The following is an 11,544-nucleotide window of genomic DNA, read 5'->3' as shown; positions in this document are numbered from 1 at the left end:
GTGGGTTTTTACCTTGCTCCTTCATCTGCTGTGTATTTCTCTGTCTTCTCAATTTGTTTAAATTACTGTGTTTGGGGTCTCCTTTTTGCAGGCTGCAGGTTCGTATTTCCCATTGTTTTTGTTGTCTGCCTCCAGTGGGTGAGTTTTGTTCAGTGGCTAGTGTAGGTTTTCTGGTGGAGGGGACTGGTGCCTGTGATCTGGTGGGTGGGGCTGGATCTTGTCTTTCTGGTGGGCAGGGCCACATCCAGTGGTGTGTTTTGGGGTATCTGTGAATTTAGTATGATTTTAGGCAGCCTCTCTGCTAATGGGTGAGGTTGTGTTCCTGTCTTACTAGTTGTTTGGCATGGGGCATCCAGGACTGGAGCTTGCTGGCTTTTGGGTAGAGCTGGGTCTTAGCTTTGAGATGGAGATCTCTGGGAGAGCTCTTGCCAATTGATATTACGTAGGGCTGGGAGGTCTCTGGTGGTCCATGTCCTGAACTCAGCTCTCTCACCTCAGAGGCTCAGACCTGACATCAGGCCATAGCACCAAGACTCTATCAGCCACACAGCTCAGAAGAAATGCGAGAAAGAAAGAATGAAAAAAAAAATTAGCATAAAATTAAAAATAATTTTTTTAAAAAAGAGAGTTACCAAACCAATAAACAAATCCACCAATGATAACAATTGCTAAAAACTAAACTATGATAAACATAAATCAGAAACAAATCACTTGCAGTCAGCAAACTCCAAATCTACAGTTGTTCCCAAAGTCCACCACCTCAAATTTGGGATGTTTCATTGTCTATTCATGTATTCCACAGATGCAGGGTATATGAAATTGGTTTGTGTGGATTTAACCCACTGCCCCTGAGGCTGCATGGAGAGATTTCCCTTTCTATTCTTTGTTCGCACAGCTACTGGGGTTCAGCTTTGGTTTTGGCCCCACCTCTGTGTGTAGGCTGCCTTCAGTGACTGCTCCCTCCCGAGACAGGAGGTGGTTAAAGGAGCAGCTGTTTCAGGGGCTCTGGCTCACTCAGGCCAGGGGGAGGGAGGGGTATGGATGTGGGGCGAGCCCTCAAGCAGCAGAGGCCAGCGTGACGTTGTACCAGCCTGAGGCGCGCCATGCATTCTCCCGGGGCCGTTGTCCCTGGATCACGGGACCCTGGCAGAGGTGGGCTGCACAGGCTCCTGGGGTGGAGGGGAGGTGTGGAGAGTGACTGGGCTTGCACACAGGCTTCTAGGTGGTGGCGGCAGTAGCCTTAGAGTTTTATGCCCGTCTCTGGTGTCCGCGCTGATAGCTGAGGCTCACGTCCGTCTCTGGAGCTCATGTGGGTGGTGCTCTGCCCTCTGCGGGCAGACAGGGAAGGAATCCCCTCTCCTCGTGCACCCCAAAGCAATGGTCTCTTGCCTCTTCGGCAGCTCCAGACCTTTTCCCGGACTCCTTCCCAGCTAGCCGTGGCGCACTAGCCTCCTTCAGGCTGTGTTCACTTAGCCAGCCCAAGTCCTCTCCCTGGGATCCCACCTCTGAAGCCCGAGCCTCAGCTCCCAGCCCCCGCCCGCCCCAGCGGGTGAGCAGACAAGCCTCTCGGGCTGGTGAGTGCTGGTCGGCACCGATCCTCTGTGCGGGCATCTCTCTGCTTTGCCCTCCACACCCCTGTTGATGTGCTCTCCTCAGTGGCTCCAAAGTTCCCCCCTCCGCCACCCGCAGTCTCCGCCCGTGAAGGGGCTTCCTAGTGTGTGGAAACACTTCCTCCTTCACAGCTCCCTCCCGCTGGTGCAGGTCCCGTCCCTATCCTTTTGTCTCTGTTTATTCTTTTTTCTTTTGCCCTACCCAGGTACGTGGGGAGTTTCTTACCTTTTGGGAAATCTGAGGTCTTCTGGCAGCATTCAGTAGGTGTTCTGTAAGTTGTTCCATGTGTAGATGTATTTTTTATGTATTTGTGGGAAGAAAGATGATCTCCACATCTTAAAACAAATACATCTTAAAACCCAGTTAAAAAGAGAATTTAGTATAATCTAAATTCAATTTAAAATATATATACAGACAAACCTGCAGAACCATACATCTAAAAAATTAATTGGTATTTTCTCCAGACAATGGAATTATGGGTGAATTTTTTCCTTTTGCTAACCTGGTGTTTTCTAATTTTTATTTCAATGAACATGACTTATTTGTGCAATTTTAAAGAACCAAAACATTAACCTTGTTCTTTGGAAGCTCTGTTATCTTTACAGTGATGGGCTTCACCTTGAAGTTCAATCTCTCAGTATTGAAATGAAAAACAGATGACTGAGATCCTCTCTCTTCTTAAAAGTTTTATTTGCTTCTACTACAAATATTCCTACCCTGATTGGTCTGAACACTGGCCTACACTTTGCCTATGTTACCCTAGCAGGACAAGAGACTGGGATGATGTTTAGAAAGAAAGTTTCAATGACAAAAGTGACCTTAAAAACCAACAGGCCAGTTGTGGTGAAGAAATGTTCATCAGATACATTCAATGGTGTGGTCGAAGCCTTGGAGATACAAGCCCATTCTTCCTTGTGCCATATCTGGGGCTCCTCAGCCTTCAATCACCACCATTCAGAGGCTGAGCTCTCAGCAAATCAGAACCAGTAAAGCAGACATTTGTATATTCTTTCTATCAGCCCTGGAAGGAAAGCAATAATAATAGCAAACACTTAGCATGTGCTTCCTATTTACCAGGTACTGTTCAGAACACCCTTTACCTGGGCTGACTTGGTTAACCCTCACAACAACCCTGGGAGGTAAGAACCATTATTAAACCCATTTTACAGATGAGAAACTTGAGTCTCAGAGAGGTTATAAGTAATTTCCCCAGAATATCCAGCCTGCAGTGGAATAGCCAAAATACAAACCCAGGCAGTCTGGCCCTAGAATCCATGCTCTTAACCATTTGATGCACAGAAGAATCACCCAAAATATTCATTAACACCATTTCTTGGACTCCGTCCTCAGAGAGTCTGATTCAGTAGACTGAACCTGCATGTCTGTCAAGCTCCCAGGTAGTGCCAGTACTTTGGTCTGAGACCCACAAGCTGAGCAGCTCTGCAGAAACGAAGGGTTGCAACAAAGTACACAGCTACTTCCAGAAAGTAGCTGTACTTTCTGGAATTAAATCTAGTAAACAATTAATAATGGATGAGTTACCCACGGATCAAATTAATTTACCTCAAATGACTTCCTATTGATATAGCAGTGATTGGTAGCAAAGTTCGTTGATAATCCAGTTTAAAAGCTGTTACTTATTCAACTACATTGCGGCAAGTATGAGATGATGCCTTCCCGTGACAAGCCTGCTGGGAGTCCAGAGCAATTGAAAACCGAGTGGTATCACTTACTGTAAAACCGCCTGAACAGCACAACATGGTCTTCTAATCACTAGAGCCTCCTTTTCAGAAGTCATAGAAGACACAATATGAATACAACATCCCACAAAGCCCTCATGCTCCCTTTGCTCTTGGTCTACATCTGTTTTTCCTGGAGAGGTTGCCTTGGATACAAGTATCCTTATGCCTGCAAAGTCTACCCCCTGTGGCAAATTAGCAAATCGGCATTCAGTTTAATAAATCTGCCTGCTATTAACTTTCCTGCATGGCTCAAACTCCCAAAGATTTCATGGAGATTTGATAAGCTCTGTGAAAACTGACAAAACCAGTCCCTGGACTCTCAAATTGGACAGCTGAATCCAGACTTGTGGTGACCATTGTGGGGGCACAGGGACCATCCTGAACTCCTGCCCCAGGGGAAGGAGAGCTTCTTTCTTGTTAAAGACACTGGGACTGCAGTGACTGAGGTTGGCTTCTGAAAAGCCACCTGGACTTCCCTAATTATGCCTAACACTCAAGACCTAGACCAGCTGTCCTCCAGGAAGGATGACAGTACTGCATCCTTAATAATGATCTCAGGCTTGACCTTCCACTGCTTAGAACAATCAGCCAGGGCAGTAGCATGGGACTGCTTTCCTCCTGCTGGGAGGTCTTCCATCCCTGTGAGCGCCCTGGAGAGCTACCATGCTGGTGGCCAGTGGACAGAACCACATGACATCATTTGGCTCCACAGTCAGGTCTATCTGATGTATAAGAATTTGGTGAGTGAGCACATACCTAGTGATGGCTCCATGGCACAGCAATCCAAAGCTATTAGAAGGGAAAACACATGACATGAACATTTTGTTAGGTCATAAGGCATCAGGCCCAGTAGAAGATCTTCATTTTATTACTGGATTCCCTTTTGTATTTATCATCCTGCCTCTGAACGAAATCCAAACAATGGTCCCAAATAAATTCTCTTGCTATTTGCACTCTCCATTCACCTATGCTTACCGTGAAAGAGGGGGATCTGTCTGGGTCAGAACCATTCCCCACAGAGTCAGGAGAGGAGACCGTAGGATGTCCTTCAGGTCATCTCACTCTGCAGTGAAGAGACTCAGACATCAAGACTCAGATTCACTCTGAGCCCCGAATTCACCAGCGAGTCTCTCAAGACTGGGGAATAAAAAGCACTAAGCATTCATCTACAAAGGAATTCCCACATAGAAGGAGGTAGTTAAACATGCTTTTTAAGAATAAACAAAAGGTATTATGGAAAAGTCTGATATATTTCTAAACAAATTGGCAAAAAATAAGGCCTACACATGAAGCTCATTCTTCCTTACACAGAGCATGCCCTAGCATTCACTGCGTCCCCCAGATTTCCTAATCCATTCCCCAAACTGCCCAGACTGGGAAGTGAGACCCAGTGGTCATGAGGTATTTAAGACCTACACCTCTAATCATCCTATGCCTCTCTGTAGGCTGTGAGGGGCTGAATGATGCCCCAACCTTGGCAACAATGCCTACGTCCTGATCCCTGGAACCTGTGAATATGTCACCTTACGTGGTGAAATGGACTTTACAGATGTGATTAAGGGACATATCTGGAGATGGGAAAATTACTCTGATTATCTGAGTGGGTCCAATCTAATTGCATGAGTTAAAATTGGAAGAGGAAGACAGGGGAGTGAGTCAGAGAGATGGCAGCACGAGGAGGACCTAGAGGTAGGGAGAGTGTGCCAAGATCTGAGAGAGGCCTCTGGGAAGTAAGGGCAGCTCCCCACTGACAACCGGCAAGGAAATGGGACCTCAGTCCTACAAACTCTAGGAACTGAATTATGCCAACGCCTGAATGTGCAAGAGACCAGGTTCTTCCCTAGAGCCTCCAGAAGGGAACTTACCCTGCTGACACCTGGATTGGAGCCCAGTGAGACCCACACTGGACTAGGCTTCTGACCTCCAGAACTGGAAGATAATAGATGTGTGTAGTTTTAACCCGTGTCGTCTGTGTTTATTAGCTATAGCAGCAACAGAAAACGAATACATAGTTTTCATGCAAATTTCCTTTTTAATTAAAACCTTTCCAATAGCTAAAACGTGGAAGCAACCTAAGTGTCCATCGACAGATGAATGGATAAAGAAGATGTGGCACATATATACAATGGAATATTATTCAGCCATAAAAAAGAATGTTACTCAGCCATAAAAGAGAATGAAATAATGCCATTTGCAGCAACATGGATGGACCTAGAGACTATCATACAAAGTGAAGTAAGTCAGAGAAAGACAAATATCATATGATATCACTTATAAGTGGAATCTAAAAAATGATACAAATGAACTTATTTACAAAATAGAAATAGACTCACAGACATAGAAAACATACTTATGGTTACTAATTGGGAAGGGTGGGGAGGAATAAATTAGGAATTTGGGATTAAAATATACACACTACTGTATATAAAATAGATAACCAACAAGGACTTCCTGTCTAGCACAGGGAACTGTACTCAATATCTTGTAATAATCTATAATAGAAAAGAATCTGAAAAAAGAATATATATCTATATACATATATATGTAAAACTGAATCACTTTGCTATACACGTGAAACTTGCACAACATTGTAAATCAACTATATTTCAATTAAAAAGAAACAAACAAAAACTTTCCACTTTAACCAATCCTATTCTTTCCAGTTGAAGACTTTAATCAGCCTGAACTCTGGTTCTCTCTTGTAAACCAATCTCCTTCCTCAGTTGAGATAATTTAGAAATGTTTTTATAATTTTTATACTAACTTTTCAAATATATTAAAAGCATCAGTGGATTTCCATGCTGCATTTTAGCCCAAGTGATCCCAGCTTGACTAATCACAGCAGTGTCAGTTAAGAGTGATGTAATCCTGAACTCCAAAAGGAGAATGGATGCTATCTTTCCTGACCCTGAAGGTGGTCTCAATCACGTCTGGCAATGACTGCATAGTGTATTCTGGAATGCATCAGGGCGTAGAGGGAAAAACAAAGATACTGATCTTCTAACCTCACAATCTGGTTTTAATATAATTTGTCTGCAGAAGAATCAACTATTAGAGAGTGATTTCCTCAAATCCAAATTTTAAGACCCCTTTAATCTAGCCATCTGCTAAGATTATCTTGATAGGAATGAGGGAAATTTCAGTGAATATATGAATTTCTTTGTTTATAAAATAAAAACTGAATCACATTCTTGACCCAGTCTGCTGATAAAAATTATGTTGACATATACACATCAGTACATGTGTATATGTATATACTTAATGTATATACAGATTTATACTATACACACACAATGATACATATGTGTATGTGTATATATAATATAGTCACATTTGTATTACACGCAAACACATAACTACACACACGCATTGATCAGGATAAGCTAGTTTAAGCTGCATCTGTTATCCATTGCCACATACAAACTACACTACCTTAGTGGCTCAAAACAACAAAATTGCATTCACTCACAGTTCTGTGGGCCAGTGGTTTGGACTGGGCTCAGCTGGCAGTTCTTCTGTGAGTTTTGCCTGGGCTCACCCATGTAGTTCAGTCTTCTGTGGCCCATCCAGGGCTGAATGGACCAAGGCATGTCTATTCCCATGCCTGGAGGTGTATCCTGGCTGTCAGCCAGGTCTCTCTCTGCACATGGTCCCTCCCGAAGGATGCTGGCTACACAGGGTGGTCCAAAGGCAGCATGGAGGTCGAGCAAAAGTTACGAGGCCTCAAGAGGCCTTTGTTGGGGACTCCCTCAATGTTACTTCTCAGTTTATTCATCAAAGAAAGTCACAAGCTCTGCCCAGTTTTGGGGGCTGGAGAAAGAAATTGTACTCCCTGATGAGAAAAGCAACAATTCACATTGTGAAGGTGATGGAGGAATTTATGGCTGTTTTCATAATCTATCGTAACCCCCAAATCTCAAAGGTTTATTTTTACTAATGCTGCATGCCCACCTTGGTCTGCTAGGGGCTCTGCTCCACATTATTCCTCATAAGGAAGGGCGGGGTGATGGATTTCTCCCTCGGTGCAGAGCACACTGGGTTGGTTACCATAGCTGAGGGAAAGATACCAGTCAGGTGTCTTGTGGGCAATTAAATGCTCTGTCAAGGAGTGACATGAGTCACCTTCAACCAGTCACGGTACGAAGTAAGTTACAAGGCCACACCTGACCTCAGAGGAATAGGAAGCAAAGTCCTTATCATGTGCCTACAAAGAGGGGAACTCAAATATGAGCAAACATATATGTTAATAAGCAACACAACATATATGCACACACACATACATGCATACACTGTCAATCTGTTGGTTTCACACAGGCATCTCAAATATTTGGAAGTGTCCAGAATGCTATCAGTGTTTTGGATATCTTCTATCTGTTGAGAAAGAAAAATAACAAAATTGGTAGTATTTTTGTCTTTTCTGTAAGAAATTTTGGTAGGAAGACTAATTCTCTCTTGTTTGTTCCAGAGATAATGATGAAAATGGAATTTACTTGTCAATATCCAATTACTTTTGATCAGATATGGAAGGATTTTATCCACAATCTGACTAAAAAGATATTTTGCCATTTTGTAGTAAGTCTTTAGACATTCCAAGCTACGGTAGTTCGGGTGTTCACAAATGTTCAGTCTCTTTCTCTTTCTGAGTGCTGGTTAGTCCCCCATCCAAGTAAAATTAAATGCTGTCATGTGACTTGCTTTGGCCAATTAAATTCCACTTTATATTTGCATATGATTCTACATTACAAAGCATTATTACAAATATTTTAACAGAGTTATCAAGACAATAATTAGAAGTTAGCTTGCTCTCATGCAAACTTTGCTAAGTAAAGATGATTCTACAAACAACATATGTGCTTTTAAAAAAAAGGCAAACCAAATACTGAATCACCTCGACCACCAGTTAGAATTGTTGGACCCAACTAATGGCAATATTTTTTAAAAATTTGAAATGAAGGTAGAAAATAGTTTATATTTTTTAATTGTATTTTTTCTTAATATTTTATTATTTTTCATGTTGGAATCTACAAGTCTGGAATGTAGTAGGAGGAGAGGTTTATAAATTCTAGTTGCATATAATGGCCCAACTTTTTTCAGGGACTTAATCTTTACTTCCTTCTTCTAAGAATGAGCTTTTCTCTTCATGCAGAAGATTATACTAATATTTAACTGAAATCTAAATTAGAGAAGTTTTTTAACTTAAAATGCTACCGCCATAAATTAGCCACATTGGGTTTGCTCTCTTTTTCCTCGTATAATTCCACATTTATTTAAGAAGGTTTTTGCTATTTCTCACTAGGTTTTAGGTAATAGTCCATCTAAGGATTTGAGTGTCCAACACCAGGAAAGATATGCCCAAGTCCTACCCCCTAGGACCTGTGAATGTGACTATTTGGATGAAGAGTCTTTGCAAGTGTAATTGAGTTGAGGATTTTGAGATGAGATCACCCTGGATTGCCAGCTGGGCCCCAAATCCAATAACTAGTGTCCTGATAAGAGACAGAAGGAAAGAGGAGAAGGCCATGTGAAGACAGAGGCAGAGATTGGAGCAATGTATCTACAAGCCAAGGAAAGCCAAGGACTGCCAGCTGCACCAGAAGCCAGGAGAGAGGTAAGGAAAGATTCTCCCTCAGAGCCTCCAGCAGAGACCAATATTGCCAAAACCTTGATTTCAGACTTCTCACCTTCAGAACTGTGGGAGAATAAATTTCCTTTGTTCTAAGCCACCCAATTTGGGGTGATTTTTTTGTCGCAGTCCTAGGAACCTAAGAAGACCCTCCATGTCTCTCAGGATTGCCTTCCCTCCTACATTTTTCTTTTTCTTTTTTTTTTTTTTTGGAATTTCCCAACAAGGCAGCAGAACCGTAATCTCTGAATTAATGCTGTTTAAAATCTCAGTGATTTCATTTCACAAGACTTCCTTTGAGTTCTGTAGAAAAGTGACGGTTTTCATACCACATATACCAGGTGTCAATCACAGATGTGAACGTGCATCTTGTGTTTTACACAGACATTTTTTAGCTCTCATTTGCACATACAGAGTAAATGGTACAGAGCTGAAATAAAAATGAGCCCTGTGTTGGTCCTGCCCCTGACAGTTTGCTGTGTGAACATGTGATGTGAGCTATAAACTACTGTATATATTCTATACTGATTTCCTTTTTTTTTTTTGCTCCTATTTTGTTTTCCAGGATTGAAAGTTGCCTCCAAAAGATGCCACAGTCTGAGATCAGTTAATGTTCTTCTGCCTATTAAAATGCAAATTCATACTTCTGCACAAGTGATAGATTTGGGTAAACTTTAGAGCTTTCTCCTCTCAATTCTTTACTGGTTTAATTGTAATCTGGATTGTCTATCAAAACTCAGCCTACCTCTCAAAGTTCAATTAAAGTGCCATTTCCCTTGTTTAGTTTCTCTCTTTCACTCTTAACTCTTACAATCTACTTTTTATACCTGTGAAATGCAGCCACATTTATTGAACTCTTAGTAAGTGTCAGGTGCTATGCCAGACTGTCATGTAATGATTTCATTTATTCTTCAAAGAATACACCTACCATAAAGCCCTCTTTACAGATGAAGAAACAAATCATCAGCATTCAGGAACTTGTCTGAGGTCACTGTATTAGTATGTTATTGCTGTGTAACAAAGTTCCACAAACTTAGTCACTTGAAGCACCAATTTATTATTACACAGTTCTTTGGTCAGAAGCCCAACACAGCAGGACTGGTTACTCAGCTTGGAATCCTTCAAGGCTAAAAATCAAGGTGTTTGCCAGGCTGTGCTCCTTTCTGGAGGCTCTCTGGTAGGCTCTGCTTCCAAGCTCAGGCCCATTGTTGGCAGAATTCAGTTCCTTGTAGTTGTAGGACTGAGGTCCCCATTTGCTTGACACCCGGCCTCCTCCAACTTCACGTCAGCAACAGCACATCGGGTACTTCTCGTACTTTGAATCTTTTCAACTTCTTCTCCTGCCTCTGCTGTTAAGGCCTCCTGGGATTACACTGGGCCCTCCTAGATAATCCAGGATAATCTCACTATTTTAAGGTCAACTGATTAGTAATCCTGATTACATTTCAAATTCCCATTGCTGTGTATGGTAACACATTCATGGGTGTGGTATCTCATCATTTTCAGTCCTGGAGATTAGGATTGGAATGTTCTTAGGGATATAATTCTGCCTACCCATATTTTTCATAGCTTGTAAGGGACAGACCAAGGCTGTAAACCCAAATCTGTTTTATTCTTTGACTTATATCCCGCTTCCTCCTTAAACTCACCTTAACCTAGATCTGAGCTGTGGAAACACAAACAGTAAACTCTGAGGATGCTAGTGAGATGGTAGAGTGTAATGTCTAAAACCACAGACTCTAGGTCGTCCTGTCTGGATTCAAATACTCAGTCCCCTCATCTGTAGGATGGGTGTAATATCAATATCCGCCTCTAAGGGTTGTTATGAGAATTAAGTGACTTAATATTTGTAAAAGCCTGAGAACATTGCCTGGCATATGGCAAACATTGTAGAAGTGATTTTAAATAAATAAAAATAAATGAACATAAGGTGGGAGAGAGAAAGAGACAGAGAGGACAGCATTTGAGATGTGATTTTTCCCATGTTATTACACCATGATAGTTTATAACTTGTTTAAATGTTGAAGTATTTGTGATTGTAACACCACCCTACTTTTCAGCTAATACTGTAAGATGTATCTTCACCAAGTTTCAACCTACTTTTGGGGATAAGGAATATGATTCCTATGCATTAGATGCTCACTAATCACTTGAGGAGTTGAAATGGATTCAGGAAAATTATATAAAAGGGACTTCATGATTTTTTTTTGATGTTGCCTATTTCCAGACAGGTTATTAGGTGGGAAAATAATTGTAAAAAGATATTTTTCTGTTCTTAAAAAAGTTTCATTTTAGAAAGGATTTGGAGAGTTTTATTTATTGAAGCAGGTGCTCTGACTAAGAGCAAAATCACAACATAGTTAATAAATAGTTAAAACAATCTCTGTGACTGAAAGACCCTTGTTAAAACTATGGTGTTATAGCTGACATAGCTGCTGATGTCTTCCATGGACAGCTCTGACGTATAATATGAAGATATCTACAAAGCTTGCAACTGCCCTACAATTCCATGTCCCCTGGTTGACCACAGCTATGGAAACTGCTCTTAATGTCTAACAAAATATCTTT

This window comes from Orcinus orca, chromosome 3 (assembly GCF_937001465.1).
Source record: "Orcinus orca chromosome 3, mOrcOrc1.1, whole genome shotgun sequence".
NCBI classification, from domain to species: domain Eukaryota; kingdom Metazoa; phylum Chordata; class Mammalia; order Artiodactyla; family Delphinidae; genus Orcinus; species Orcinus orca.
The sequence above is the reverse complement of the archived record's forward strand: the minus strand, read 5'-3'. Positions refer to the sequence as shown.